Source organism: Neodiprion pinetum, chromosome 3, assembly GCF_021155775.2.
Source record: "Neodiprion pinetum isolate iyNeoPine1 chromosome 3, iyNeoPine1.2, whole genome shotgun sequence".
Lineage (NCBI taxonomy): Eukaryota > Metazoa > Arthropoda > Insecta > Hymenoptera > Diprionidae > Neodiprion > Neodiprion pinetum.
The window spans coordinates 40232738-40258676 of record NC_060234.1 but is presented as its reverse complement, the minus strand read 5'-3'; the positions used below and the strand labels follow the sequence as shown (position 1 = coordinate 40258676).

At 45.8% G+C, this 25939-nt stretch overlaps 1 protein-coding gene and 1 long non-coding RNA gene across 2 annotated transcripts in view; one reads left to right on the top strand and one right to left on the bottom strand.

Annotated features, from left to right (window-relative positions):
- The window catches only part of ds (dachsous cadherin-related 1), a 240356-nt gene that overhangs the window by 111388 nt on the left and 103029 nt on the right, over nt 1-25939 (bottom strand). The window lies entirely within an intron of this gene.
- LOC124215682 (uncharacterized) lies at nt 22816-24351 on the top strand. The gene is made up of 2 exons (XR_011176532.1): nt 22816-23796; nt 24234-24351. It is a non-coding gene; the product is annotated as an uncharacterized lncRNA (long non-coding RNA).

Genomic DNA, 25939 nt, shown 5'->3' with positions numbered 1-25939 from the left:
TACCTGCAATAATTTAGTCATTTATTTCTTACCATCCGTCGTTTATCGGAATAAGGAATGATCACCGAACAGACGTGAAGAACGAACTTCCGTGAAGGTTGGTTAGACGGTACGCGGCTGACGGGCGGCGTTAAGTTTGACGAAGCGCCATGGCATGGCAGGACTTGATGGACGGATGCGGAGGGTCCGCGTGACGGACGTGTGGCAGTGAGAGGTTGAAGCTCGTTGGGCAGAGGACCGACAAGCAAGAGGGTTTCAGTTTAAGACGTTCTTATCAGATCGGGTACGTCCTTGCACGCTAATCTATCACCGCGGATAATAGTTGCGCGTATTCCAGGGCAAGCCTGACGGTATAAGCCGCGGTCTCGTACCCACCAACCCAGAGTTCGGACTTCTCTCGACACGAGAAACTCGATCCAATCTAACTAAGGGGATCTATGTAGACCGAGCTGCTCATTTGTCTACCGACGTGCTCTCGCGGGTCCTGCGTTTGTGTTTCCAGGATACACACTCGTCGGCTCGCATCCGTGTGCCCGACGCCAGGGCTCCGGGACTAGAAACTCTTCAAGATCCACCCGTATACCTGCCTCGGCGTATATACACAAGGTGTATACATTTGCGGGCACGAGATACCCACCGGCCCGTATCCATTCCAATTACGCCACATTATGTTAAACCAAATCCTCTAATTCGTGCCCGAGATATAACGCTAATCCTTGTCTCTATCTCCCACTCTTTTCACCCGTTACTCAGCTCCGGTTACAATTATGCCCTGCACGGAGGGTACTTCCGGTTCCTCAGCTCCGCTAACGCCGTCACTGATAAGCTCTAATTCACAGGTATCAGGTTCGGCGTTCACATTCCATATATCAACCTAGGCATACCTTTTAACCCAGAAAAGCTAAGCGTCGGCTGAAATGCGAACGGCCTTTATACGCGAGTCCGAGCGTGTATTTACGAGCTAAATTGATAATGTGGAACGCTGAAGCGTTGCTCGTGGGAAGTGAAAAAAATATTTGAGCTATTTCGCGCAGTCTTAATTACTTATCGCGGCCGAGCGGGACAGCTCACAGCAACAGCAACAGCAACGGAGCTAGAAGGTCGGAGCGAACGAAGCGGCAGGGAATAAATCCTGGGTGCATTGCTATCGGGTTTCGCACAGCGTACCAGCGATTCCCTGGAGCGAGGCAAACTGCTGATTATCTCTGGGAAATTCTTTTCGCCCCATCGCTTCCTCGCTTCTATAGATGTAGTGGAGTGCGGTAGTATGTACCCGCAGCCTGCACTCCGTACCTTCGTCCCGCCATCTCAAACACGACTGATACACGCTCACCTGAACACACTCCCGCTGTTTGTCCACGTGTGTGTGTATTCTACGGTATTTGTACACGGTGAGAACGGAGTGGACACTCCCATGCGCGGACCGCTCGTACCTCAAGCGCTGACATCGAAATTCGGAACTTTCGCACGGATATTCACCACCGGCGCCGTGCCATCCGCACAAACGAAATTAACCGCCTGCTGGTTCAAAGTCGCTGCCACGCGAATTCAACTCCGGGTAAAAGATTTTTTTCCGGAATTTTTAAGCGATCGCGATCGTTGGTGAAACATTCACGCGCTCCTGGTCGACTGCGGAGGTGACGTACGTGCCGGAGAATCGATTTGGGACGATAAGAACGAGGAAAAGGATCTTTGAATCTGTTTTCAAATTGGGAAACACGAATTTCTAATCGGACAACCTTCGTTCCTATATTTTTTCAATTTTAATGTCACGTGGTCGCATAGTCAGCAGTAGTAATCCCGAAGCTGAAGGCTAATCGAATCGAGCTTTCTTCGCACCAGAACGTGTCTCTGAGGATCGTATTTCGTGTACCTGTGCCTAATGAAGAGGTACGAGTAAATATAAGAAGATCGTGCTTAGTTTACAGCGTTCAATCTGCCGCAGGCTGAATGAAACTGGACTGGTGACTGCACGGCTACGCATTAGGATATGGAAAACTATTTGAAAGAAGAATAAACGATTGCGTCGTCTTTCATACACTATTGTATAAACCGTTAAGGCGCACGGTCGACGGCACAGAAAAATTGCAGAAAACGTGTAATAAGATGAGCTCCGACTAAGATCCGCAGATTGTGTAAGTCAGGAGCTAGGAAGAGGTGGATAGAGAACAGAGAGACCGAGAGAGAGAGAGAGAGAGAGAGAGAGAGATGCGAGAGAGCAACGGCATCGAAGAGCAAATACACCGTTCCTTGAAAAACACGAATCTTCCGGACACGAAGCCCGCGTTTTTGTAGCGTATTTGTAGCTGCGCAGAAGCAGGAGTAAACGCGAGCAACGCGCGAACAACGGCGCATACTGCAGCGGGATGCCAAAGAGGATTGGAATGAGGAAGACGAGAGAGAAGGTCGCGAACGACGAGGGTACGCCGGTTGGTGTGGGTGCTGCCGGTGCATGCCTCGGGAGGGATATAAAAATTATGAGAAAACAGAGACATCGGCGAGAATAGGAGAAGAGAGAGCTGACGATAGAGCAGGAACAAATGCCCGAGTGCTTGCGGGAGAGCGGATGATCTTGGGTAGCGCGGTTATTGTCGGCGCAGGGTACTCAACTCCCGAAGCACAACTGGTAGCAGACTAGCAGCATGCAAATTAGACAACCGGTACAGTTGACCAGCGCAGGGCGTCGGAGAAGCAGAACAAACTCTTCGATCCTCGTCGCTGGGCTCATAACAAATCCCCAGCCATTACCGAGGCCTGGTTCCTTCCCTCTCTCTCTCTATCTCTCTCTCTCTCTGTCTCCTGTACTCACGCGCGAGAGTACCGCGAGGCGTAAATCTCCGACTCTGACAACTTGAATTTGCAGCTAAATCTCCAGTAAATCGGATCCAAGGAGTGCTAATAGATTCTCTAAATCAATTCGACGCCTCGAGGTTCCTCCGCGGGTTCGAAAGCTCGAGGTACCGGCATCGAGCCACCGCTGCAAAATGTATCCCATATGGCTTTCCGCGGGGCTTTCCGCGGGGCTTCTGCGCTTCGCTCCAAGCTTCGCGCGGTTAAATCCACTCGTATGTTTCATTCATGAGCCATAAAGATCCGGGGCCCAACACACGACGCTTCCTGAATCCCCGCAAACCGAGGATTCTCTGAAACGTTGTACCGAGCTGCTGCTTAAACTATCGTGCTTTACAAATATTAGCATAGGCATTAGCCCGCTGCGCCGATCGAGCTTGGTCGAATCCTGCGCTCAGGGGCGAGCTTGAGTTCTTCCTGAATCTCGGCTCTAGGACTCGATAACCTCGCGTTGTAAGTCTCTCACCACAGTCCAGTTGAGAACCGAAGAGTGAGCCATCTTCTTGGGTGCGGACTACGCGAAGAGTCTGCAGTCCCAAGCACCAGCCGGCGTCGTGCTGTCCTGTCACTTACAGCCGATCTTCCGGCTGGATTCTTCGTTTCCTATCTCATCGGTTCCCGCGCAACGACGTCTCATTCTCCGGTTCCGTAATCCCCATTACGCTAATGGAAGATGTGGTGTGCTCGAAGCGCAAGATCACGGGCGAGTCTGAATAGTATACCGGGCCTTGATACATCCAAACAATGAGTGAATTGTCAAAATATTGAGGGGCATATATCTGGTCTGAATTTAACACGGTATTCATCTCGCACTCATGCTTAAGCACGCGTGTGGGATACAAAGAATCCAAGCGATCCGGATGGCCAGCCATTCAGCGTGTGTATTATGCAGCCTTTGAAGTGGCCAGCTCTGAGAAGAGGCTACACGCGGTCTTTGAGCAGCGATCGCGACCTCCCGAGAATGTTGGCTCGTCATATAGTAAGCCACGGCAAGAAGCTCTTCGCCGGGTATTCGACCGCTTAATATACGGGTCAAGTGGCAATAACGCCCGGTGAAACGAAGACAATGAAAATAACGTGAAATGGATAAATAAACTATGACAAAACACCGGCGGGGAATAAAAAGAAGAATTCCGGGTCCGACACTATCCTGGGCTCTTCCTTACCGAAGGAAGTGACGCTGCTGGCGGCCCACAGCGCAGAGCCATGCAGCCGGTTGCGCAATGGAATTACGACTGACGTGGGTGCCCTCTTCCTCACCCATCTGGTACAACCGGGGAGAGTCGTTCCGTCATCGCTGCAGCAGCCTGATTCCTTCTATTCACTCTACCGAGATGCTTAATGAGAGAGGCAGATGAAGGCCAGCGACGCGGCTAATTTGTTACGCTCGGTTCTGAATGGGGCAGAAATAAAGATGAGATAAAGGTTCCTTCAGTCTCAGTCGTGTTATAAAACGGTTACAACGACCTCCTAGGAAGTCGATGCAGGAATCGAGTCGCGTGGTTCTTCCGACGCCATGGTTAGAGGTGATTAAATGATCGACTGGCTGGTAGCGTCGTCAGGCATCAGGAATCGAGGCAGTATTCCAAGATTCGTTCTCGATGGTCTTTCATTCAACACACCGTAAAGGCGCCTACTAGCAATCGGATAAGATCGCGACTTCGCGCGCCGTGGTGGAACGGCTCGCGACCAGGTGGGTCAGGAACTGTTCACAGAATGCACAGCGTGTGCTTATGAATGCAAATATTAATAATAGGGACTCGTTAGGCGCGTGCGGTTTCCACGCATGCATTTCATGCGAGCCATTCTTTCAACGCCTCATACCCACCAGCTCTTCTAACTTGGCTGACAATGAGGTCAAAAATCCGCGCAGATCTCACCTCCCAAGGTTGTATTCATAATTAAGTGCTTTACTAACTACCCCTATTGTTCCCATTGTCTCGTACATTGAATGATTTCATCCTTATACGCTACAAGGTATGCTAACGCAAACAAAGCTAGGAAAAGTTCCTTAAATGTACTAATGTATGGCTATCGAAACACTTTCTCACTATCTTTCCCACAATGGCATAACAGTCTTGACTACAAGTTTACTACAATGCTCCCCGACAGAATGTGAAGTACGAAATTTAATATTCGTGAAAGTGCCCGAGTGGCATATATTACATTTATTTTCGCTTACAATCCCACCAATGATTTTCGCTAGTAATCAGTGTTCAAGTATACAAAAAGCAACAGTTCGTGAGCTCGGTATTCCAATGGATTCTATCCGCAATGTTTAAATTCGCAATCATTCTCAGCATTGCTAGAAGCCATCGCTATTGCTCAAAGCGGCATTTTACTAAAGACGCCTACGTACATCCAATTTGTTAATTTCCTAGCGAGTGATAACTAACTCTTGATCAACGACAACTAACAAGACGTCATTGTGTGTTTACCACACGGCATATTGACCTCCTGGATGAAATTGGCGCGGGGATGAGTTGTTTCTGAACGAGTAAGCATAAAGGTATTCAGAGATGGTAGATGTTCCCGCGCTGCTATAGTCAGAGCAACGCGTACTGCCGGGTGAATTGGCTAGGGCAGAGCCGTAACCCGACTGAACAAGAAGGAACAACTAACTGCAGAGCGGCAGGATGCGGCTACGGATTGTTTAATAACACGAAATACGGTACTTGGTGATACGCTGACTTGATGCCTTGCCTCCGGGTCGTTTGCCTCGTTCAGACATCCATCAGCAGCTGCGGAAGAACGGCTGAAATGCCTCCACGTACAAACGCCGGGATCATTCGCACATGTCCATCCTCTCCGCCCCCTCGTAAGCGAACGATACCCACCCATAAAGGCACATTACACCGGTGTATGCCCCTCTCTCCAGTGCGTGCCTGTGACGGCTTGGCGTCCGAGCTAATCCGCCACCATCGTGATCATTGACACCCACGCGCTCTGATCATGTATGCTGCCTGGCGCTCTGTTGTAGATTTACAACCGTTTCAATGGCTATGGCGGGTTGAGGGGGCAGGCGACCACCGAAGCTACCTGTAGTGCTACCATCATCTTACACGGGAACACCATCGAACATTTGGCGCAAACTGGTTGATAGAGATATCTGTGCGGTTTTTCACACCTCGAGTACTTCTCGTTTCGATTGTCCGTCATGTCCAACCCTACATGTCTTCGGACTTGGCATACTGTTTCTAAAATTTCCGTTGCTCGGTAGACTTGGTATTTTGTTTTCTGGTGTTTTGGATTGTGGTAGCTTTGGACCCCGAGTGATCGGTTACTGGTTTTTCATATACTAGCAGTGACCTACAGCGTGGCGGCACGTTTTCAGCAGTACCAGAGGTCAGTGACGTCATATCTGGTGAAGAAGTATCGTAACGGGAAGGTCTTGGGAAAGGATCGAAGACGCCAAGACGCCTGGTGTTATCATAGAAGGATAACGTGAACGGGCAAAACGGAGCATGGTTGCGCGTTTAACTGTCGGTTGGAAGAGGCCAAGTTACCGGGGTGTCCCTGAGGAATGGCCGCTGGTTATGCGACAACATAAACGACGATGCGCGGGTGCAGCGCATTGTGTCTTAGATCGTGGAACACGGAAGTGACCGGGACCACGCCGTGGCACACCGGAGATTGACTCGCGCGATATAAGCCAGTGCTCGTACCTGACGCCTGACGAACACCGGCCAGAAGCCCGGAGCCAGGAGCTAGTCGACGGTCGAAAGTCACTCAAGTCAGAGTTACACGAAGGACTTCTTATACCTACGCCGTTACGAGCCCATCAAGCACCCTCGAACGAGGAGGTTAACATCGGAGATGTCGACAGAGGTAGAGATATCTTCTAGTTATCACTATACAGTGACACTCACGAGGTGGTAAAAAAAAATACCCATATCGTGTACCAAAGTCACTTTAATAGCCAGCGTCATTTGAAAAATGGATCATATCTCTTTCAAGGTGGGGAATTATTGAGAGACGAGCGATGAGCGAACGAGACCCGTATTTTCAGTAGCCTCGAGTTCTAGTCCAGTAAGTCCAGGAGATATTGACAAGATTATGATACAGTTTACGCTGCGACTCTGTTCACTCTTAACAAAAAATAAATTGAAACACTTTTTTGTGATACTTTTCATCGCAAGATGCGGCAAGTCTCGATTTTGAACCTGCAAATATGGTTTCAAATGACACTAGCCGATATCAACTGTTTTACTATTAGTACAAATATTCGTTTTGCTATTACTACAACTCTTCAACCGATACTACTTAGTTAGAGTTCACGCCACTTTACCTACTGAGTTACAGTCCCATAATGATGGTGTAATCCGGGCCCGAAGAAAGGCTCGGGAAATGATGAAAAAAAATTAATCGTGGGAGAGTACAGCTGCAAAGACAGTCGATTGTTACCTGAGTTACTCTCATCACACTTCTATTAGGTGAAGTCATGATCTAAGAAAGAGCAAGGACATTTCATACGCTACTTCGTACTCTTGACTTAAGCGCGATAAATCAAGACAACGAATAAATAATTCATTCGGTAAGAAGTCACCATTCGTCGGACACCTTTCGTCTTTCCTTTCACGAGGTTCTGTTTCATTTTATCACTTGTAACGTTTCGTTATGATGATTGGTGTTACATCGTCTTTCGTTCAGCTTATACAGAATTTCAGCGCTGTAATTTCTTTCGAGGATAACGAAAGTTTTGGACGCGCTAATAACTAGAAACATCACTCGAGTAGCTCTTATCGGTCACTCAATCCCGAGGCCTTCGAGGCCAGAGGAAGCTGATTCGTTGCGATCGGCTGAAGCCGCTTGCGCTTCCCTGGGTACTATCACATAATATACATGTAGAGACGTTGACGAGCTTCAAAGCAGAGTCCAGTGAAGGGCGATGTAGTGGAGCAGACAAGGCACGCTCGATCTCAGGGGGCTTTCAGGATGGCTAGGAGGTAGTTCCTCGTGACCTCAATGACCTCCGGTCTCCTAGAGGTGTTACTAGGGTCATACTTCGTCCTACTGAGCAGCAGCGCCGCGCCGCGGCGAACGTATACTCAAAGGTATCGGGATGCAGCCGCTGACTAGTCCGGCGTGACGGGCAATGACCCAGAAAATCATGCAGGATCCGTTAACAAGTGCTCAAGTTATACCCATTGGATGAACTCGTTCCTCTTCCGTTTCTCATCTCTGACTTCGATGGTCCGCATTTTATTTGGGTACGCATGTGTGCAAAAGTAATGCGGGTTTGGGATGATGGACCCAGTGGCTAGGGACTTGTTGATTGCCCAGATTTAATAAGCATAGCGTGGAACTTCTATGATTACGAATTGGCGAGCGTGCATCGCAAGATACTGCGCGGGGGATTTGAGGAGAAGGCCCTCTTTATTTTCAATTGGCCACACAGTTGGTTTCATCCTCTTGCTTTGACCCCTACCCTCGTACTTCCAACTCTGGATTGTAGCGAAGAAGAATTATTTTTAATGAGGAGACCAATTACGCGTCCTCGCCCGGTGATCCAGTCGCCTTGGTCTCGTCTCAAATTTCGATCTATAGGAATAAATATCAGGTACGCACTTTTTATTTTCAGGCCCGGGATTTCTGAAATCCGTATTTCCTTCATCATATCTCACTCCGTCTATGGCAAAAAGCGGGAATGAAGTTAGCAAAACCCTTGGCTATGTAATCATAATTAAGCCGCAATTACATTTATGAGCCACTTTGCTCTCGTAAATTGTCCCCAGGAGTAGTGATAGATGGTAAGTCAGGCAATTCTAGCTCAGCCCTGACTGTCTAGACCTGAAGATATAGACCACACTGTAATTACAATCATCATCGTGGTTCTTATTGTCGTTGATACTGCTTCAGGGCATCTAATTGCGTCTCGTATCTTCGTTTCCTCTTTAGATCAGGAACAAGGTCCGGTTCCCGCCACTCTTTGTTCGCTGGTAAATCCAATTCCACGTATCACTAAGAACATTCGATATTACGACGCGGAAGTACGATTGCTTCTTCCTACCAACTTCCGACTTTCCTTGGGTGCGAGAATGACGTAAGCTGATAAAGAAAAAACTGAACTCACACCATAAATACTTACGATTTGTGATAAGCGGTATTTCAACGATTTTCTATCGCAAAGTGTTGCCAAGACCCTGATTAATATAACGAGCAATCAAGGCAGCCATGCACTACTAGCTGGTTAGACCGTTGTTAACCGGCTGGTTAACGTCTATTTGTAGAAAAATGGCTGCGAACGGTAATACAGAGCGGTTCTCGCGGATGAAATTATCCGTCCCGAGAGAGTTGATTTCAATACTTTTTCAGCGCGGACGAGGCCGCGTTGCGTGTCCAATATAAACTGTACTCCTCATACCACTAGGCGGGTCTTAGATAGTTACAAGCTATCGTGCAGGCTGTATGTATCCGACGAAGCGCAACTCGAATTAGCACAATTACTTCCCGGGGGCCCAGCAGCCAAGGCCCTCGATTCAGGCGGACGTTTCATTGTCTCGGTAACGACCCCGGCCATTAGCAGGGACTGCGGAACCTCCCAAAAAAGTAGGTGAATTATTCTTAGACGACGCCATCCGCCGGTCGTAGCGATTGCTCAATCGCTGCCATCTTGGCGGAGACTTCAACCCCATCGTACACGTCGACGCTGAAGGATAACGGATTTTGTACGCGTGTGACGAGGGCCGTGAACCTCTCTCGCGATCTCCACCTTCTCCTTCTTCTTCTTCTTCTTCGTCTTCTTATTTCGGAGGTAGGTACACGCGAGAATTAGCTGGGCGTCAGTGTGCCGGAAACGCGAGTTCGGGGAGGGAGGAGTGTTCGCATTCCTGATGCGGCGCAAGGAAGCTGGACTCGAAGCGGTCTCATTGGCTCCCGCAGGACGGAGCGTCACACCGGTTGGCCGCCCTAATAACACGTTACGGTGTGCTGCCGCCTGCCTACCTCCTGCACCCAGCTTGCCTCCGTATTATGCTGGCCCCGTACTCCAAGTGTACTTATCTCTCGTACTCGGCGTGCTTTTTGCGCTGCAGGGATACGGGTCTCGAGTTCATATTTTCCTAGGATCCTTGGCCCACCGATTTCACACCTGTAGACAGGATCACGTTGCGGCAATGCGCACCACCGGAGTACGTGATATTTGCGGACGCAGCGTTGTGGGTACAGGGCGCATGCGTGCATGGGTGTATGCGGAGGAGCGAAACGCCAGCGCGCACCTCGTAGGGTTATGAATATAGATATATTATGCACTCGAATCCGGTTAAAGTCTTGGCCGAGAATTATTGCCCGGACTTTGATGTTCGCTGTCTGTTTGAAGCTGCAGCGTTGCAGAGACGACGCGACATGCGGAGGGCCGGCTTGCGGTGAAAGATGGTTTATAGATAATTATTCATTCACAAATCGCTGACACACCACTCTCTTATCGGCTCGTGGCGATCTGCTCAGCTATGAGTTAAGATCATTGGCATTCGCCCTGTCCCTGTGTTGCGAGGGCTATTTGGGATTCCGTAATACCATCTTATCTGCATATTTTCACCATAAACTCACCGCCCAGTTATATACTCCCAAAGACACGCGGTAAACTTCCCCACCGCAACGGAGTTACAAACGCTCGTTCAAATAATGAATTATACCTCCTACGAAACAAAGAAGCGAAACATCTTCATTGGCGTCTCTTTGTTATATACCCTCTGACATCATGGCTCTCTGCATGCAAATTGACCCGATCTTAGTTCCCAAAGCGTTTCCCTTGTAGGCGGCTTTCTTCTTTCAAGCTCCGGAAGACATTGCTCAGTCTTTTCAGAAAGGTTGGATCATTCAACAAAAGTACCTCATTTTGTTAGTCAAGTAATGGCGAAGTCGAAAAGAATACCTTTAATTAGCTTGTGGCAGGGCGCTATACTTGCGGACAATGAATCAGTTCAGGTAGCCACGGCAGAAGATCTCTGAATAAAATATTTCATCGATATATTCACTGACAGAGAGTGATTTGAATCTGTGAAATACTGAGATATCGATAATTCACCGACGTATGAATTGTAAGAATCGAATGTTGCTATATCGAGCGATTTGCGAACGGACGCGAGGTTTATGCCGGCCTAATAATGGCTTCCGACAACCGCAGACAGATGAAAGAAAAGGAAAGAGGGAGCAGCATGGCCCCCCAAAATCGCAGCAAACAATTTTTGGCTACGCGTGATCTCATTAACTCCAAAGCCGCAGTGTGCGGGCGCTGGCTGTGAGAAAGCCGAAAAGGATGATCATTATTTTAAATTCGGCCTGTATGTTATTGCAAAATAAGAAAAACGTGAAGAAGTATAAAATAAAATAAATGAAATAAATGAGGATGAAAAAAAATCTGTATTGCTTCTTGCGGTATCGTCGCGGGCCCCGAGTCCCCGAATTGCATGGGGCCCGGCATCGATTCACGGTGTACACTATACCCTATGATTGGAGGGAATAATTCAACAAAGAGGAAAACAAGGGTACCTGCCCAAAATGGCGTCGGTTCACATATAGTAGCCGAGTAAGACTGGCGATTGAAACAAAAAGAAGAGAACGAAGAAGAGGAGGAGGCCGTCAAACATTACGTACATGTATGATATAATGCGTGTATTCGCGTAAGTGTATGTGTACAGATGTACTATATAATGTATACGTAAAGGTATGTACACGTATAAATGGCGGTCGATGAGAAGCTGAGGTGTGGAGGTAGGGTACGGAAGGGGCGCGAATGGAAAGGAGCATGCGCTCATAAGCATGCAAGCTGTTGGCGTAAAAATCAAGTATTATGATAAAAAAATATGGCGGATAATTTTGTGGGGAGACGAACGACTACCTCGCTCGGGAGACCCGGTAGGAAAGCAACAACTCGAAAGATACGCCTTGGTTGCTGCGGCAGCGTAAAGATGGTCGTGTAAGATAGAAGCTAATAACGGACGGATGGACGAGCCGAGGAACGAACGAACGGATGGAGACGAAGTGGGGAAACGTAAGGAGCATCCTCATCGCGATATTACGCCGTGTGTACATATGGGTATTTCAATTTCCTTCTCTTTTTTTCACGTAGCGTAATTCCAACTTTTATCTACTCAGTGTTTACGCGTAGGTAGGAATATTAAACCTTTCTCACGTAAATGATATAATGTAGCTACGTATAGAAGGAACGTTATAATTGAAACGTTTAAATTTATTTTACGCCGCAATTTATCGCACTTTCCATTTTTTCATTGACTGGAATTGAAAACTTAATCATTGGTTGATCGGAGGACGCGATCGGCGCCGACCTTTCTGTCAAGTCTGTTCGAATGCTGGCTACATGCGAAAACTTTTTATCGAAGGCGAGTTTAACGGCTGTCTTACCGTCACTGGGATCGACTGAATGCATCTGGTCGACAACGTCGCTTATGGTACTGATCGAGACGGTGTAATTAGTGAGATCCTTACCTGTAACAAAAAGCAAGAAAAGACTTTGAGAATAATGGCAATTTACCTTGGTCGGTTTCACCTTGGCTCATGTTCAATGTTAATTAGTTATCAATAGCGAGCGATGAAACTTGCAGCGTGTCACCGTGTCGTTTTCCGACACTTTTCCCGCACCTCGAGAGTCGACGTGACTTTCATCGCCGCTACTCCTAGATTTTTCAAGCACTCGAGCTGAATGTCATAATCTTAAATGACTCGCGACTAGCATCCGTGGGTTCGAAGGCAGTTCCCGGGGCATAATCAGGCCTCTTTTTGCGCGCTCAAAGACGCGTCTGTCAATACCTTCGTACAGAGTGACGCAAGATCGAGGTACGATTGAGACCAGAGTGACACTCGAGAGTTGTCGGAACACGCCTCGAAGAGGACGAGTCTGGTATTAAAATAGTGAAAACATGGAAAGAGGTGTTCGGATCGCTTCGTCGGTAGCGTAGAGATCAGCGACGAGTAGAGAGTGGTTGAATCATGATTGCGGTGCGAGAACGGCGATAATTCATTCGGTGGAACGTAATCTTTCGATCGGAGTCATTAAACCGAGGGAAATAACTATGGGATTATTGCAACTCTTCGCCGGACACTTTCCACGTCTTGTTCAAGCATGGCGTTGTGCAGCGCAATGCAGGCAAGCCGGTCGGTCATATACCCATCTTGCGCTAATATCCATTTGCCCAAGATTTATGGTTATTAGAACCAGAAGTGTTACCCTGCGTAGACTACGCGTAAAAAACTTCCGAGTCTCTCTGGACTCTGGCAAGTCGAGGCTTCTTTTCGAGCGCGGTAGTCTGCGCGGTAAACGAGCAGGTGGCAGTTTGATTGGCTTCCCTGGGCACCGGACTGCAGCCTTGTAAGAAAAGAATCGAGTATTTATAAACCGTGAGCGGATACCAGATGCGATTGACTCAACTTCATTCGAAACCGAAGCTACGGCTCTTCCGCGCGAAGAGGAAATCGCGATCCAGCAATTTCCCGACAAAGAGCATAATTGAGTAGTCGCCGAATGCACCAGCTGAAATAACTCATTCTCAATTTCTTCATTTTGTAAGCTGCCTCCTCGAGGTGATTTATCTAGCTCGATATTACATGCTCGTCCTGGTCGAGCCCACACGCCTCATAACCAGGCCATTTTCGACTTGGGTGGATATCCTTTTTTTTCGGGGGTAAGTCGGACTTCTTTTTCCCACTCGTCGGAGAACCGTCAACGGTCCGCAGTCGCGCGCAACCAACTAATTGGACGGACGGTTTGATAAACTGCGATTCGTTGTGCGCAGGGGGCTGCTGCGAAGAGACACGCGATATTCTCCACTCGTCGTACTCGTCTACGAGCTGCAGGGGACCGATGGCGCGTGTTCAACCAAGTATGGCCCTAATTTTAAAAGTTCATTTTTCAAGGGAGCCAAAAATCCCGCGAATTCATAACCGGAAACCGTGTATAAAACTGTTACCATACGTACCTACAGAGTGCGTGTCCATCTAGCCGTGGCGCTAAGCTACTAAAATTGCAATTCGAAGATTACCGGGAACCGGGAGCAAGGGAGAAACGCGGCGCTTTGAATAATAAATTGATCCCCAACAGCCGATGTTCCCGACCAGTTGGAAACAGTTGTATTTTGATTGCACTACAATCACACATCTTCGTGTAAAAGCTTGATCCGATCATCTCTTCATCTCCATCTTTGTAAGTGCAGGCGTCTATTCTTCATCAAGCAGCTTAATTTTTTATAAGAAATTGGTGCACAATGGCCGTTGAGTTCCAACTGACTGATCGTGTCTTAATTCTTTTCCTCCTACATGTATAATTAATCCTGGATATGTTTGTTAGCCAGTTTTGACTGGGTGTGAACAATAAAACTAAACAAGCAGTACTTTACGGTATCGCCTTGCCTGTATGCGAACTGATTTTAGTCATTCTCAACCATAGGTCGAGCGGATATTCGAAGCTAATGATTGCCACACCACCTCGTCGGGTTGAATAATTGCTGAAGAAATATTACCGCGTGGCATGACCTTATCCGTCATACCTATTTTGATTCGGTTTGTTCTCTCTCTGCTTTATTTCCCGGTCAGAAGTTGTTAATGAGAAAAATAATGAATTTGTCTAATTCGAAGAGTCACTCCTTGCCGGTATTTGTCATACAACAATACTGACGCGCCCATTTTCAAAGCTCTTCACCGGTTTCCACATTATCGCACATGCGACAACTACTCGCCATTCGCTATATGTAATATTATACACGGCGGTCGTAAATTGAAACTTGCCACCGCGTACATTCGCACACGTACGAATAGACTCCCACCTAAATACCAATCAACTTGTTGGCTTCGAATAGCAGGAGGCAACTGGCTGATGCTGCTGCTGCTGCTGCTGAGTGACTCCGCACATAGCGCTCCCCACATTGCGATCATTTCACAGGGAGGATGTGACAGCCAAGTCCGCTACCGCACATGCCAAACCCGCGGACTCTCCGCTCTTCGCTTGTATGCTCTCAATGACAAATCCTTCTACAATCTTCAACTCTCTCGGAATTGTCATAATGACCGTGGAATGATTAATTGGTCCCGACTTCCTAACACTTTTCCGAGTACATTATATAGTGGATGCTATTTCAACCTTTCGATGATCAAACGAACACAGAATACGTGGATACAAATTTTGACGCAGACATCTCAGAAACTCTGAAATCATTCTGTTCTACTCGCTATCCTGATTCTTCTTCACATTTCTGTTGAGACACAAGTCCTTTTTGAATACTTGGATAGATTGAGTAAAACCATCCGGATATTGTATCACAGTCGATAGATTTCAATGAAAACGTTACCGTGTATTTTTACCAAAGTAAGAGTAGAGAAGGTGGAGGTTGTTGATAAACCGCGGGTTGAGGTTCGTGACTAGTGGAGACCGGCCGCGATGTTTGGTGTCGACTTCTTGCCCCAGAGGGTAGCCATAATAAGAACTTAAAATCAAACCCTGAGACTTGGGAACGGAGGGAATTCTCTCAACAACACGCGTTTCGGTGTTGTGTCTGATTACCGTACTAAAGTACCAGCGCAACGCACGGTTGCTTCGGTGTTTTTCGTAAAGTTTTTCGTTCACGAAACATTTCAAGAATTTCCAGGCCAAACGATCGAGCCTATTCAAAGTGTATTCCTAAACATCGTTAATCTCCTCGAGTTGTACCATTCGAACTGGCTCGCATAAAACTGAACGTGGGTCGAATTTACCATTTCTCTATTTCTGCTCCTTCTTTCTATTTCGTTTTATTTTTTCTGCCTATAACGAAAAACCGGACTGATTGATACGCGATGACCCACGCGGTTTGGTCCTGGACCACGTACGCTCGCGACGGTATGGAATAAGCGGGATCGAGGAGTCGAGAATGCGAGAGTGGCATAGACGAGCGGAGGAATAGACGAGAGAGAAAGAGACAGATCGGCAGAGAAAGGCGATCGGACCGAGGCGGGAGAAGGACAGCATTGGGATCCAATCACGAGGTCAATCACATTGGTGGGCAGGCGCGTTTACACACACACCGACAACGAGCTGGCAGAGAACGTTCAAGTTGCTCACGCCTGGTCGCTTGCCCGGCTTGATCGTGTAGCGTTAGAATCTAAGTATTGGTGTACATATTGGGGATGACAACACCGAGACGAGTCTATTACGCAGTCGATCGCCACCGATACGTGCACCGAACGGACTATCGGATCCCCCATCAGCATTCCTCATCGATCCAACAATTATTTATCACCTGCGTGGTCCATGCTCACGTGGCTCTTACATTCGTAATCAAACCATGTGAATTATAACCAGCAGGAAGATTTACCACTAACCCTTTAAACCGCAGGTATTCGTAAGTATCCTCAGCTCATTGCCTTTGTGACACAACTCCTTCCGGTTCGCCGAGGTCAGGGTGCAGTCGAGGATCATGCAGAAAAACAAATTACGAGCCGGCCAAGTAATTGCATCGAATTCAGTTTCTTCTTGAAGGTACACATACACGGGCGACTTTGCAGCGTCAAGCCAATCGGGGCGGGCGTCTAATTTCGGTAACAACGATCCTTGGAAAGAGTCCATATGCCTACCGGTCAACTTACCGTGAGGCTTACCTGTACTGATGGGTGACCGCGTCGAATCGTCGCCAATAAACTCAGTAAAATATCGACGCCAACGTTACCCGACGGTGCCTCGTAAAGAATTCAACCGAGGGCAAAACTCGAGCAGCTGCTCGACTGTACGATCTGTTGCGAGGATTATGAGCTGTGGTGAATCCTGAGATGGAAAGAGAGAGAGAGAGAGAGAGAGAGAGAGAGAGAGAGAGAGAGACAGAGACAGAGAGCACTCCTCGTGAGAAAAGAGCGGAAACGTACGTGGGCAAGAACCAAGGCCCGATTTTGGGTTGCCTGGCTCATCGTTTTCGGGGTGAGGGAATAATCAAACCTTGATACTACGTGACATGGTGTTCTAGATAGGAAATGAGCAGGCTGGGACTAAGGAGATGAAGAATAAGCTCAACGGGGTCACGTCGCTGTGTCTTCGGGGTTTCGGTTTCCTCTTCTTCACGGCCATCGACGCACGCGTATGTAATATTGTGCGTCTGTGGAAGAAGTTCGATCCATTTATTTCTTCGAAGCGGCCGTAAGGGTCTCTGGATACATCCTCTACCCACAACAAAGCACTGCGTAGAAGCGCATAATGATGCGGAAGAAAAATATACCTGATTGTTTTCCGTCCAACCGCAAAAGCAATTCGTCGACCAGAGAAAGAAATAGAGAAAGAAGAAGTGGCCAGAGTCACGGACCGCGCAAGAGCGGCGCCATTCGACTCAACCAACTATCAACTTTCCTTTTGATCAGTAAAAATTACTCGTCGGCTAGCTCTTCCGCCGGTTTTCGGCTACGGTACCCGAATTCGATTCTCGAACTCACGAGAAGAGATCCAGTTGCCGGCAAACGCGTGAACTATTAAAGAATTTAGAACTGCGGATGAATGTGCAGGTGAGCCTTTGAAACGATTTTCTCGCAGAAAAGCGTCGAACCAAAAAATTAATGATCCGATGGTCAGCTCACGCGTGGTACCAGTTGCATCGCCGTTTTTTTTTTCTCGTGCAATGCATTCCCTTCTCCATCATCTTCTCGTTTTTAACACGCTGCATACTTGATAAAACCACCGATGCATATTTGCGGGATCGGTGATGTTTTAACCATAAGAAGGAAAGAGAAGCGACCACGGTTATCTACAACACAGGTTGTCGGCTCATGACTCAAGGCCGCAGTAATTTAACTCAATTTTCCTGCGAAGCGGTATAAGAATGTGCGGCTCGGTTGTGCTCACGTCGGTTACCTGTAGCGCCGTTAAGGTCGGACTGAAAAGGCACTGACGATGAAAAGCTCCGAGTCGGAGAAGACGGAGAAACGGAGGAGAGGAGAAGAATCATCCGCGTTCGTTCCTCGTCCCATTGTCGTTTAAGTCCGCGACCGCTAAACCATCCGCGAACGTTGCGACGACGTCGGCGGCGGCGATGGGGCCCCTAAGCCTGATAAGTCCCGATTTTTGCACGGCGGTCTAGCCGCGACCAGTAACGACCTCTGCGGTCCGCTCTTCGCGAGGCAGTTTCCGACCTCAGTCGCTAATTGCGAGCTTAAAAAGCTCACGTACCGATCGGCGAGCGTTACATACGTATGTGACCGTAGCAACGGTGGTGAAAAAATGTCAGATGGAAAATAAGAGGCGAAAGAGACGCTTCGCTCGCTCGCGCGAGCAGCTCGAGATAAGGAAGGACGGACTGGCCACGACGCGACTTCGGGGTCGGCAGGGTCGCGCGAGGGTCGTCCGGGTCTCGACATCGTCGCCCTGCCCGTCGCGGGCGCTAACGAACGACTCGCCACCACGGCACCGCGGCTTGCATACGCTTAGCGCTGAGCCGTAGGGACCTTCGTAAATGTAAATTGATCAAAGCAATGTTCATTAATTAGTCTCGAGGTGGTACGTCGGCTCTCGCCCTCGCCGCCTGGCCGAGTCTACGTCCTCGTACCCCGAAGCTCTTCTGCTCCCAGGGATCAGCGCGTATCGGGTAGGTACCAATGTCGTCGCGTCAGCTCTGCGGACCAGGAACGAAGATTTGCGATCCTGCTGCGGGAGTCTGCCGGTCACGATCATCCGGTAGCTTCTACCCTATCGCAGCTGGGCAGCATCGATAGTGTGTCTGATTTCGGATATTCGAGGTCAGATTCTAGGCGTGGAATAAGAACAACCCATACTCGATCACCGTCCATTAATGTCTAATGAATGGTCCCCGTGATCGAAGGTTAGTGTACGACGGTTTTTCATCAAATTCATTCCGTTCTTCTACCCTCGAGCAACTCGCTTCAGTATCTAATACCGGGAGAACCGCTTCGTGATTTGAGTAGCTTATACTAGGCCTAGATGCAAAATTACTTTTAATGATCGGTTGTTCATGCGATTTTTTATGATTTAAATTCTCACAGAGTATAGGTTACAATCTGCCGAAATGATATAGACGAGAATAATTGAAGAATCGTAATATGAACGGCTTATGACACTGAATATCCGAGATGAAATTATAACCGCTGGTAACACGCCTTTCGGAACGAAAACACCTCGTAGCGGCTAAACGAGTACGTACAAGGCACGCGGAATTCCTTATACAATTAATTCGTTCCCTGTCTCATCGAGTGAAAACTACGAGAGAAGATAAAACCGAGCTTTCGCTATGTTCGTATCTGATTCAGTGCGTATTCACAGATTCTTTGCTACGGCTACAAATTGTATATATTCAGGACTGTTACGGCTTAACGGTGAGGCTGCCTCCAGGCGGGTCGTAAAACTAATCAGTCTCAAAGCTAATAAAAATACCCCCTCGACCGATGCGCATGTGCGAAAGCTAACGCGAGTTCTCTACCGCCTTTTACACGTCTCGTTCAAGCCTCGTGCCAGTGACGTAAACAACTGTATTCGATGGATACAGCACGATACTTGAACTTAGTTTTCTAATTTTCATGCAAAGTCTGCTATTGTGGGTTTCAGGTTGAAAAATCGCTTCGATATTGAGTCTGATATCCAGGGATGTTTTCAATTACGTGGACTCTCTAGAGCAGATGGATTGGAGCATGAAGACTGTAAAGCAATTTAAAAACCATGGGAAGGAACGATTTCGAACCAACTTTGGAAACTTTGAGTCCTGTGGTCAGAGGATCCGTTTCTCTCACTGCGTGTTTCAGTATTCGGCAGAATTTATTAATCTCCCCCATTCAGTTATTCCCACTGACCTATTCAACAGACGTTTCATGCGGCCGTTTTGAATCGGGGAGTTTTGGTAAACGGGACGTACGCATATAGGCATAATATAAAATGAAGCAGCACAGCTGTCAGTAGAACATCCAGAGTAATTTATCCACCTTGTATATTTACAACGGGTAGGACAGGGTCAGTTCACGTTTAATTATGAGCAGAGCAGGTGAAAGGACGACGCCTCGATGCAACCGTGCTCTAATCTAACGAAACCGGAAAGCTCGTGCCTACCATAACAATGGCGAAAATCACCGCCGAACAGTGTTCTCGGTGATTTGCCTCTCAAGCATCACCTCATTTGCCAACCATGTGTACATGGGACGTTGGGACGACTCAATGTGGGGCGGAACCATGTGACGGTAGTCGCAAATCGACTTCTGCATGTCATTATTTGTGCTCCCTTGTATATGTAGGGTCTCCGTTACCCACACCTGATCAAACTCTTGGTCAACTCTTACTGGAGGTGAGCCTACGCACATGTTATACATTTAACACGAGGTGACAACAACCTAAGGTGAAAGGATCGACTGGCATCGTTTCCATCCCAATTTTCCGGCTTTCATTTTCGCGGGAAATCCTCAAATTTTGATCAAGGTATAAGAAGTTAGCAGTCATTCGTAATGAGATGAACGTTACATCTTGTGACGATGACCACTTTTAACAATGCTTTCTTTTCAGAAATTGTAATGGCCTTTAGTGATATTCGAGAATGAGCGTACTTGAGGAGAACGTTTTGCAACGGCAATTTACCATCCACTCAAGACTAATACAGAGTTACTAGCTTTGTCTACTATGGTTCGAGATTATCTTTAATCTCTGAGAACTCATGCCGATTTCGCTGTAGGTATTCTGAGAAGCCGTTGAAAGTGGATTGACTTCTTCGTGTTCCTACTAACTGATGTCATCCTCATTGCTTAGTTGAAAAGAAAATTATAATAAACGAGTTGGAAAACATTAAGTGAAAAGGATCGAGTGCCGCGACTGCTATTTACCATCGGCGAGTATCCAAGCTATTACGAGGATTAATTGGGATCATGAAATGGAATCACGTCAATGTTGATGCTTGGGAATATCTTTAGTATGAGGATACATATATATATATATATATGTATATATATCTTCTTAATAAGGATCTAAACGAGATTCCGAAACACACCCGCTCCGATATGCAGGTTAGATAAGAAGCTTAAAAGAGATCTTGGGCAAGACCGTGGAAACGGACCGACGACAAAAGAAGTGAAGATAGAAATATAGCGGAGAGATCTCTTTCTACAAATGCAACTTCGGCGAGTTCGTATTATTATTTTTATAGTCTGGACGTTTTTTTTTTGACTTATCAACAAAAGCAAAAGAAACGAAAGTAATCCATGGAGTAAGCCGCGGTGGTAAGGCATGACTGTACTAGGTACACACTGCAATGCGTTCAAACTATCCGCAGCAATCTTCATTCCCGTAATTGGAAGGACTCTTCGGAGCAGCTACAGGAGCTCTCAAGCAGCCCGCGGTTCTCTCGTTTCGCAAGTACGGTGGAAGAGAGTGAGAGAGGCGGAGAAACGTCTTGTTCTCTTGTATGGGTTATTTAGTCGGGGTTTCCGTCGCTGGTAGTCGAGGCAGGCATGTGCGTGAGTCCAAACAGTCGGCATTTCAGTATTCAGCTCGCACCGGATCATAAACTGTCCGCCCGCGGTCTCCGGCTCTGTCCCTTCAGCCGCTGCGCCACGCAGCATAAGAATACCTCAAGGAGGATATCCAGGATCAGGAAGAAGGAGAGAAACATGGGACATCAGGCAGGAGGCATCCTGCTCTCTAGGCGTCCCGGTGAAATTCATTGCGTCCGGGAATCGACAAGTGATATCAGTCCACGTATTTTCCTGCTTCGAAGGAATGCTTGATAAACGCACCGTCGAATATGTCGCGTCCAAATGTCTCGGTGCTAATTTTGATCTCTCGGACTTGAGTAGCCACACTTGAATCGGTAATCGAACATTATCGAACAGCGTGCGAGGCGTACACTGTAAAAAATTTGCGGTGTAAACAAGCTCGGAGTTGTTGTTTAGGAATATCGGTGTCACAAACAACACCAATAAAGTGTATGAAAGACTCCGGCGATGTTGTTGTAATTAAAAATGGTGTTATCTTAACTAAATCAACACCATCTGCAGTGTTTAACTCATACTGACACCTTTTGGTGCAATTTAAATGACTAAGGTGTTGATTCAGCCTCTTCAGAAGTTAGTAAGCAAGCTCGGTGTTATTGGCTGGGAATTTCGGTGTCACGAATAACACCAATAAAGTTTATGAAATACTCCGGCAATGTTGTTGGGATTAAAAATGATGTCATCTTACGTGAATCAACACCATCTGCAGTTTTTTACTCAAACAGACACATTTCGGTGCAATTTGAATGATCAAGGTGTTGATTTACCCTCTTCAGAAGTTAGTATATCTTCAAAATAAAAATTCTCATAGTCACAATGAGCCTCGTCTGTGGTACGAGGTATACTCACTGTCTAGATGTCGGAAATCTTCGTACATAACTTGAGAATTGTATTCAGTGATTATATCTCACCGTGCGCGAGATTACTCGGGAAAAAAATAGTCCGCCCTAACACGATAAAATTAAATAAAAACAAACAAATTACAATTCGTATTTGATCCAATAAGATTATATCAGATTATACGCATGTATGTATAAATTAGTATATATTATATGGGCAACATTTATTCGCTAATTCAAAATTTAGCACTATATGGTGTCGAAAATGACGAGTTGCGTGTGTTTAACAAGCTGACCGTGAGCCAGCCCTCGATCTTCCCGTTATCACACTGCAGGTTCCAAGTTGACGGAATAAAAAAATATTAATATCCAATTCGAATTTCGAACTACAAATTCAGATTCGTGATTGATGTGTCGAAAGTCCTTGGATACCATATTACATGAAGATAATATGATTTTCTTTTATTTTGAACCACTATAATGGATCCACCATTATGAATTTGGGAATTCTGACCTTGGATTTGTTATCGGTGACCCAAAAAACCTCCGACTACTAATTTCTACCAAAATCCGAATATTTTTAGATTTTATTCCACCATATTGGATTCGCCATTTTAGATTTTGCAAATCTGACCCCATATTCGTGATCAACGACCCCAGAAATCTCATGGTACCAATTTTCATTCAAATCCGTTGATCCATTCTCAGGATATTTTTATTTTATATTTCGGAGATTTGTTGTTCGAATAATTCAAAAAGTACTGAACCGATCAAAGCAAAAATCTAATCAGTTCTAAGTTTTGAAAAGCCGCGTCGATTGGGACCAAAATCATTGAAATGCGGTGCCTCGTTTTTGAGATATCGTCGGATAAAAAAATTGATCAGATACGTATATACATACACACATACACACACACAGTCGTCCGTCCGAAAGCGGTCGGAGATGATTCTCTGGATCTTGAAACGTCAAGATTTAGTGAACACCTAACTTTTCATTTTCGGGGTGATGACAATAATTTCCTTTTTTCTCCGAAAATGGAGAAACGGGAAGTTAAAAAGCACCAAATAGTGTTGCTTCCAAACCGAAATGCAGTCTATAGAAGTTTTATAGAAGTTCACACCGTCGATTGTTTACAATGTGTTGGTTTGACGGCGATGGTGTCAACCTCAAAATCCAAGTCTGTCACAGATTTGCGTGTACACCGACACAGTGTTGCATTGACACCGATATAATGTTGAATTGACACCGATGGTGTCAATCTGATGTCGAAAGCTCTTACGCGTACAAGTTTTAACATGCCGCAAGTCCTTAGCCCGCAGTCAGAGAAGCTCAGTTTCCTCCACGCGCGCTTACAAGCAGTCGCTTCGCATTTCAGGTAAAACGTGTTGTCTGCCTCGTGTATGGTTCTAATTATGTCGGAATCAGATTTTGTTAATGTTTTTACCGTGACTTTGCTTAATATGGATGGCCCTGAAATGGAAAATGTGTTGATTGATAGTGCGCAGCAAGCAGCAAATGTGCAGGATGCACCGGATAGTGGTGACATTGTTACCGGGACATCTTTCCAGTTGCGAAAGGGACGATACAACGGGGAGACTAAATAGATAAAAGTGCTCACTCCCAATGGCAAGCCCTTGGAATAGAATGATTTTATTATTACAGGTAAGTGTTAATAAATAATATTTTCCAATAAATCGTTAAATGCTATTTTCTGTTCATCTAACACTATTTGGTGTTCTTTGAATAGTATCTAGGGTTCTTTCAACGCTCTATGGTGTTACTTTAAACCATTTGGTGCTGACTTGTATAATTGAGTACCAACCAAGCATTATCATTTCATTCCGCGTACTGAATTACCAAAACGCTCGGTGTACACTAACCTATCTCCATTTGGTGAATTTATTGGAAATAAATTATTAAATTGGAATAAAATACTGCCACATTCTAGTCGGCATTGGCTTTGAAAAAAATTTTGAATTAACATATTTTATCTATATATAAGTGAAACTTTAGCCCGATATTTTTTACAGGATCATATACAGTAGCGAATTATTTATGTGTTAATAAAACTATCTAGCATTTACTGATTTAAATTTCAGGAAATATTCTATGACCCTGAAGGCCGGTCAGGTTACATCTCCTGGAGACTGCGCACCCTCAATAGACGTCGTCAGGTGCCAAGTAAAGAAGTTAAAATTGAGCAGAAAGAAAACGTTCGACCCCCAAAAATGTGTACCCTCACAATGAGGAAAGTGCGCAAGGACAGTTGATCTTCCTCCGCAATGCCTGTCCTAAGACACAAAAGAAAGAAATTTTATTGGCACAGGCGGAGGCAAATTTGATAGGTATGACAATTTTATATCTGAATTTTTGTTAGCGAGAAGCGATTTTCAATTTAATCCATCCGATAGAATATTCGTGGTGAAAAAAGTAGTTTCTGGATTTCTTTATAAAGTCGGATTTTCAATTGCAACCCATATTGATGAACAGACGGATCTACCCGTATTTCAGGTCATCACTCATATCTTTGTACATCGCAATGTACCATTCGTTATTTGTACCAAATGTAAAACAAAATATTTTAGTGACGAGTACCATGCTTTTGTAGTCGAACCCAAAATTATAAAGACCTATAGTTTAATCGATCTCAATCTGTTGGATCATAAATATGCCTATGAATTTCATCAAAGTTATCACAAAACTACTACGTTCGTAGTGCCGAAATGTCATATTTTTTAAACGTACCTATATGCTACTATTTTCATCATTATCATAATTATAATCTATATGTATATTGTACTATTAGTTTTTACGCCGTTTCGTGTCACTCAATTCATATGTTCATATAAATGCATACGGTATTTAAAAGTTCCTATCCCGCAGAACGGAAAGTACAAACAATAATGATTAATTATTATTTAGCCAATTTGTTGTTAAAGAGAAAATAAGTTTTGTACTTTTGATATCAAATATATAATATGTAAGATTATTCTAAGGTTCATGTGGTTATATATATTATATATATATGTATAAGCAAAAATAAGTTTATATATGTATATATTTGAAAGCACATGTAAGGTGTTTACCTATGTAATAGAAATTATATATTGACTTGGATTATCTTATGAATCACTGTATTTTATTTTTAAACCCTACCTCATGTGTCATATATGCATATACCTATATTCATATAAGAAAAAATAGTCGGTTTGCCAATTCTCTGGTGTTATTACCATGGTGTCAATTTTTTGGAGTTGTTTTTTGTTGTTGTATAGTGCTATATTGCGGATGTCAATTTTCTGGTGTTATCAACTGGGTGTCAGTTTTTTGGTGTTATTGCCAGGGTGTTAATCCGCTGGTGTTCATTCGCAAGGTGCTTATTCAGCGGTGCGGATTCTTATGGTGTCCATTTCGATGTTGTTATTTCGCAGGGTTCAAATTCCTTGGTGCTGATTTTTATGGTGTCATAATTGTCTGGGCGTCAATACTCTGGTGTTATTCTGAAGGTGTCAGGTTTCGGGTGTTACTGCAATCGGTGTTACTTCGGAACACCAAACTTTTAACACCGTCTGTTAACACCAAGCATGCACACCAACGGAGTGGACTTTTCGGGACTACGCGTGGTGTTAAAATGGTGTTGATTTTGACACCAAATTTTTTACAGTGTAAGGCTGTTGGAAGCGACGGTGTCCCGTTTGATGCCAACTTTGGCAGTGATCGATTACCGCGCCCACGCCGCGGCGGGTGTAGCCTGTTTTTTATTCGAGGGTCCGATACGCGCGGACCTATGTGTTATAAATAATAT